The sequence below is a fragment of the Monopterus albus genome, unplaced genomic scaffold (genome assembly GCF_001952655.1).
Source record: "Monopterus albus unplaced genomic scaffold, M_albus_1.0 scaffold103.1, whole genome shotgun sequence".
NCBI lineage: Eukaryota > Metazoa > Chordata > Actinopteri > Synbranchiformes > Synbranchidae > Monopterus > Monopterus albus.
This window is the reverse complement of record NW_018127983.1, coordinates 1,599,994-1,607,545: the sequence shown is the minus strand read 5'-3', so window position 1 is coordinate 1,607,545 and position 7,552 is coordinate 1,599,994. Positions and strand designations below refer to the sequence as shown.

The following is a 7,552-nucleotide window of genomic DNA, read 5'->3' as shown; positions in this document are numbered from 1 at the left end:
ACTTGTTAGGTGACACATTATGAATCAAGCTTTAAACATTCCAAACTAACAGACAGCTGAGATTAGAAAATAGCATGCACATTCAAACAAGAATTCAGCATAGCCCTGCAGATGTAACATTCATTGTACAATGGAAAACAAAGCTCTTTAACAATGTCCAAATGTACACTGTGGCCTAATGGTGGTGCCACATGAAAAGGCCATGTTTCTCTACTACAGTGGCCATTTTAGGAGGCTCAGCTTGTCAAGTTCATCTTTCAGGTCTAAGCAGGAAAGAACATCAGCCCTGAGCTGTACTTCTGTACTTGCTCAGATGCCCTTGTGTTTATGTAATGTGAGGGTTTCCACCACCAGTACTATTAATCAGTTTGCCCAACACAGTACAGGGGGTGCAGTGGTTAGCAGTGCCACCCCACTGCAAAAAGCGTGGGGCTGACCAGGGCCTTTCTGTTTTCAGTCTGCGTGCTCTTCCTGTGCCTGTGTGGGTGTGCCGGCTTCCTCCCACAGTCTACAAACATGCAGGTTAAGTTGACCGATGACTCTAAATTGACCCTAGCTGTGAATGTGAGTGGTTGCCAACAACGGTAACGGTATGGTCTAGTAAATGCAGATGCTCAGAATGACCAGTGACAACTCAAGGAAACAGTCACAGTCAAATTATGACGTCTAATCAAACTAGTTCCAACTGATAACTACGTTTTTGATATTTTCATGATTTTTAGTTTAGAACTTTTTCTTGCACAAATGTCTAACTTCTGAAACAGTAAATCTTATCCAACAAACAGAAATTAAATATGATCTGTCAGCAGACAACTGAGCCAGAAGAAAAGTGAAAAAAATCCAGGTACAGTGACCAATTGAGTCTTCTGTAGAAAAATGCTTCTAGAAATGAATAAGGCATGTGTAATATGATGAAAAGGCTTAAGGTCTGTTCATTTCAATGTTTTAGAAACATCTGGCGATCACAATTTGCACTGTGTAGTAAAGGTGACATATGAGATAAAGAAATGCAAATCACTCTTGGCTTTTATAAAGGTATCTGTTACACTCCAGTGCCCACACAAGAGCAATATATCTAGTGTGGTTTGGTGATGCCAGCTATGAAACTGCTTCCTCCTTGCTCCCAGAGTCCTAGACACCATTTTTTCTGCTAATGCAGATGTAGTCGATAATAGAGGAAAGGGCCCACAGCTAAGTACACCCTCTAGTATACACACTATTGTTCCTGCTCTACACTGCTGCTGTCTTTCCAGATATGAAATATAGGCCAGTGTGGCTCACTTGTGTCTCAGGTTTCAGGCCCACTCCTCGTGACAAACAGATTATGAGCTCTATTTTCCTGTAAGTGCAATTTCTGCATGGCCTCGTTCATTACGCACGTCGGGCGCATGTCTGCTATTTTTTTTTTTTTTTTTTTTTTTTTTTTTTTTTTTTTTTGCACATTGGTGTGTTTGGTATTTACCTGCTATGAATGAATGAATGCACTTAACGCTGAGGTGGGAGAAGACACGCACCTGAGGCCATGTGTATGCTAATTAGGCAGCGCGGTGCAGTTTTGGTGCTGAAATAAAGACCACATCTTATCACTGTTGCAGGTGTACCTACAGTTTTCCTGACAAATGCATAGATCAGGTACAACATGGATTCTAATGGCCACAACAACTTAGAATTAACCCTTAAATCCACAAGTGATGTGCTGGAATTCATTCTGAATAATTTATTGTTTATCATGAAGATTATTTTTAAATAATATGATAAAGAAACTAATCTTTGTGCGCTTCAAGACCCACCATCTGTAGCCTACTCACAGGATGCAGCCAGAGGTGATCTGCAGTCAGTGTTTGGAAATCCAAATCCACATTAAAAATTACACACACTAACACATGAAAGCAGCTCATGAGCCAAGATAAATAGCAAACACCCTACAGACGTCTTCATTAATCCTGTTACGCAGCAGGTAAAGTCAGTCCGACCACACTGTGGCTGCTGTCACTCTTAAGGTAGAGTTTCTTCAGATGAACAAGTTACACACACACATACCTTCATCACTACCATTAATACTACACGTTGTGTCTGTTTTTGCATTTTATGGTGGTTTGACAGCTTTGAAAGCAGCAGATGGAGATAAAGTAGACGACACATCCACTGGCTGTGAGCTCTGATGGACCACAATCAGTTTCACCATAAACACTGTGATTACAACATGATTTCATTGTATTATTTTAAAAACAGTGAAACGTTTAGAAGGTTACGTGAGACCCCTGTGGATTTCACTCACTATATACAGCTGTGAGTAAATGACACCATACAACTGCTGCTGGTTACAAGGTCAGACTTTTTTCTTCCATGCACAAACGTTGGTCAGTGATATTAGCAGACTGCTGAGTGAATATTTACGTGCACTACTTCTACTTAAACTGTTTTGTCACTGTCAATTTAAGAATGGAGAACATAACTGGCAGGAGAAGACGATACAGGGAAAGAAACTCGCCTCTTGTGTATATACATATATATGACATCAGTGGCGTCAGTCAGGTTTCTGCCCTGCTCCTTAGAGGGGATGAGAGGAGCTGGTTTGATTGGACACAACTAAAGCCAGCCCTGGCTCCACCTGCTCACCTGCATTCCTCTATAATAATGTATTCCACCCCACCTATAAAATGCACTCAGTAACACTTGGCTGTGCACAAAACTGTGCTGCGTCTGTGGTCACCAAATTTACAAAACACAGTTGAACACGCCCATATTCGCCCTGCACCTGGAGTTTAGACACAAGTTTAGCACCGCACCTTCTTGCAGGAAACCAGAGCCTGAGGTCTCATTTAGGGGCACGTGTGCAGGTACTCTGGGAGATGGCCGAGTGTGAACAGAGATGCACTACAGCTCACATACTGATGCTCTCTTTCATCTTCATCCAAGTAGTGTATTTTGCACTTAAAATACATACGGTCTGCAGCTAACCACAACTGCAGGGCCAATTTCAATAATCAGCTAGAAATGTTCTCCCTACCTCCCACCTCTCCTGCTGGGCTGTCTCCTGCCACAACTGCTCCTCTATAAAAAGGTGTCATGACATCACACACAATTAGAAATTCCAGTTAGAACAGAATATCTACCTAGATTTAAGGGGCCACCTAAGACCAGTGAAGTAATTAATCCCTCTGCTCATCACAGTTGTGTATCAGTGATGGTGTCACGTGAACCCTTGTTACTGGTTCCAGTGGGGTCTGATGTTGTTGGCCATAACAAAGCCAGGCTGCTCACATATTCTGGAAGCCAAGATTGACCTACAATTGTTTACAACTTACAAAGTCTAGTTGAATGAAACATTTCTTAAGGCTTGGCACCTGTCACAACAGGTGAAGCAGGTGAAACATGGAAAACGTTGTGTGCCCCTGCAACTTGCCTACAATCTCCTGTAGAAGGCAATAACCTGTTCTATTTAAGGTGCACAGAAAAACAGCCTCTAAAAATCTACATATACAACTAATTCAGTCTGATAATGAATGGTTGGTTTAAATGATGTTCAATAAAATCTGAACTGTATCACACAGAAGAAAACCATCAAATCAACAACATTTACAAGGACACCTGCAGTACTTTACCAAATAAGTCAAGCTCTGGGTTCCCATCTGATTACCCAGAAGCAATACAACATCCTCTCCTTACTTACTCATCTCTGACACACAGACACATCCAGAACCCCCCCGCCTTGCTCTCAGATAAAGTAATTACTTTAGAGTGACAGTGACTAACAGTGTATACGAGGCTCACCACAGCAGAGCTGCTTATTTAAACTGCAATCGGTAGTAGCGGTCATCACTTGTGTGTCAGAGTCGTCTTCACCTGAGCCTCGTCTTAGCGGTGTTTTACGCACAGAGCTCACCTTACTACCCGTCTTCTCTTTGTATGATGGAAATGCTTTTTAACTGCATGGTGTTGCGTTTAAGGTGACGCCAGAGGAAGCCATGTCATGGAGGACAAATGTCATCATACGGGATACAAGGGCAGCTCATTTTTCTTTTGGCAATGCGCTTCCATACGTTGTCATCAGAGGTGGTCGGGAGTTTATGTACGTTTCTGAATCAGCCCAATTATTTTTACAGCACACAAGTTGCATCTTAGGAGGAGACGGATTATTGAGTAGACTACTGGAATTACTTCATTACTTTGTCTTCACTAGTGTGTAACTCTGATCTGAGTTCAAATGAATGAGGAGCAGAGAAGTAATAACATCAGTAAGAAATACTGATTTGATCTAGGTACAGGTTTCACTTTTTAAAAGTCAACTTCTCAAAGTCGGATCCTAAATACATGACCATACAAAACTATGATCTATCAAAAAAATGATCCACCAAAATGGATGTTTCCTCGGACTTTGGTTTAATGAACCGAGTGAAGCTTCATTACTTCACAGAGAAGAGATACAAAAAAGATGCATGTTGCCCTGTTTAATTAATATACTGTATCTTGCATTTGCCTTTTATATAGTCCTGGATGCAGAACTGTTAAATGCTCATTAATTAGGATTTAGTTCCTGATATTTTCCTGTATTGTAGGGCTGTACGTTATTTTCATTATCAAATTAGCTGTCAATTTTTTTTATTAATTCTAAAATGTCAGGAAAAAGGGAACAACATCCATCACAGTTTGCCACCACCCATGCTAATATCTTAATAGGATAATAAAAATATTTTGCTGCCTTTTTTTATAGAGAGCAGTATTTTAACCTTCTTATCTACTTTAAGATCATTTTACTGTAAATACGTTGTAATACAGTGTACTATCTCAACACTACTGAATAACTGTGTGTGAGAAAGGGATACTTCCAGCATTCTACATATTACCTTGAACATACTGTAGGATGTCTTTACAACAACTTCTAAGGCACTGACTGAGTGACAGATGTCATGTATGCGACCGATCATTTTAAACTGGAATTATGTTTAACTGGAATTCATTTTAAAACACCCGCATACACGTATATGCTATAATGTATGTTAGCACACACAGTTTTTTAGAACCTCACCACATCCTTATCACTCAGTCTACTCGCAGGTTACATCTGAATTTTATTCTACTGTATCGTATTTTCAGCATCCTATTGTGGCACACGCCCTGTTTGTCTTTGCCGTAGCTGTTGGGTCTTCATAACTGCGACTGAGCGATGCTGGTCAGACTGTTCCGGGTGACCTGCCCCAGTCAATAGGAGAGGAAATGTGGCTGCGTCAGCAGGTCTGGCAGAGGGGATGTGAACCCACGTAGAGAGAGCAGCACTACATAGAGTAGATACTCAGCAGCAGCAGCGCTGGCTTTGTCGCCTGGTATGTTTTCTCCTCCATTAGGTCAATCTGAATCAGTTTATTAAGCCAGAAACCCCAGCTGTCTACGTCATACTGACATCAGCATTACAGAGCAGTAAACATGCTAATGAGTTTTACTGAAATGTAAAGAAGAATGAATCCACTCAGTTCTCCCTAATACAAGTTGTCATCACAAACATCCACCTTCAAAGATACTGATCTATAATGGTTAACTACTCTCTACTCACAGATATATGGAGTCAGCCCAGTACTGGACATTTTTTACACATTTTCTGCTGCAACATACTGTAAATGCCAATCTGTCCACCGATGGCTGCAGTACGTGCACCTACTGGCCCTCTAAAGTGAGGCCCATTATTCCTTCATGTCTGTCCCCCGCATCCTAATTAAAGTCAGCGTGGAAGGGAAGATTTCTCAAACTGCAAGATTACTGCCATTCTCCTGCTTTGTGGGAACTGGGCTATTGACCCACACATGAGTATCAGAGAGGACAAAGCAGAGAATGAGACAAACACACACAAAAAACCCAAAGGTCTTTCCTTCTCCTTCTCTCAGCCCAGACTACAGGAAGACAAAGAGGCATTTATTCCAAGCCTCTCTACCCCCTCCAGACACTGCAACCAATGGGCTTTTTCATGAACCAGTCTGCTCACATTCTCCAGTTCACATCCAGAGCCACTACGTCCGGAACAGAACAATCTGTCCTTCTGAAAGACCTGCAGACTCACTTAACATAGCCTTTTGGGTCTGACCAGCATGAAGGTGGAGTCACTTTCATTTCTGGAGCAGGTAGACTGATGAAACGGAATCGTGACATGCCCACTGCAAGTTATATCAGCTTTGTTCTAATATTTCCTGTGAAAATCACGTTGAGGAATCAAGCTCAAGAGCCAGATTTAACCAAACACATTTTTATTAGATTGTATGTTCTGACAGCTTGACTGATGTTGCACACTGTTGAATGATCCACCGTACAGCTCATACATCCCTAAAGAGGTCTCCAAACAGCCACCGTTTAAGAACAGGGTAGTGAACGTTTTCAGGGACAGTGACTGTCCAAATGAATGTAATGATAACATCATGCTGATTATCTTGCCCGTGAAATGTATAACTGGTCGACTTCATTGAGTAAAAAGATTAAATATGCTTCGAGTGATTAGAAATCACAGATTAAAAGAATGTCTCCAGGGAGGTCTCAGTGGGATCCACACAGTGACTGTATGTCCAGTGGAAGAACAGAGCCTGTTATCTAAGTTCACACTGCTAAAAGAGACAATGCTGACAGCAGAACATTAAAGTTCGAGTCTGAGTCACCAAAGAATAGTCAAAGTCGAGGCCCTGAGTCATCAAGGTCTACATTAAAGACAATTAACACAAATCTCACCATTTTAAAAGGAGTTTACTTACTGCGTGTGACGCAACAACCAAACAAACGCACTCGTAAGCGCACACACACACACACACCACCTAAAAGTGAGCATGGTGATTTTTTTTTTTTGTTGATATTCTGGATGTGTAAATGAAATGATCATAACTGCTGTTAACAAAACATCATTTGCTGGATTGCAGGTATCAAATCCTGAGATTCCAAACTTTCAAGCAGTGTACTGCATCACCGTACGGCTCGGCAATCTGGTACATAAAAATCATTTCTTAGAAAGGCTTTTAAAAAGGAGTCGATTTAAGATTTTTTTATGACCATAAAGTGCTTTGATGAGGAATCACCTCACACAGTTATGATATGGCAGCTCAGAAGAGCCACCTAGCTTGTTGTCTAGTCACCCGTGGCATGAGGAAGGAAGGGGGAGATGACTAAATTAGGCCAAACAGTAAATATTTCAGGAAGCCTTATCCATTATTGACGAATGGCTTTACCTTGCAAAGCAGACTACGTATCGAGTATCTTTCCAGACTGCTCTCGGCCAGAGCCCTCACTCTGTGCACTGAATAGCTCGAGGAATGTGGGACGCTCTGCACTAGGTGGCCACAGAATCTATTACTGGAGGTTCTGCAGAAAACTGTTATTGTCATTTACTATTAATTATTTTATAATGACACTATAATTATGTCTCTTCAAAAGGGGCTGTTTTTAAATCTGGTTTAATCTGGTCACATAAATAAATAACAGGCTTTGTCCTACATATATACACATATATATATATCTATCTATCTATCTATATATATATATATATATACACTCTTGTACAAATTTTTTGACACACACCCTA

At 41.0% G+C, this 7,552-nt stretch overlaps 1 protein-coding gene across 14 annotated transcripts in view; it reads right to left on the bottom strand.

Moving 5' to 3' along the window:
- The window catches only part of kif1aa (kinesin family member 1Aa), a 37,732-nt gene that overhangs the window by 27,379 nt on the left and 2,801 nt on the right, over window positions 1-7,552 (bottom strand). The gene's annotated exons all lie outside the window — the stretch shown is intronic.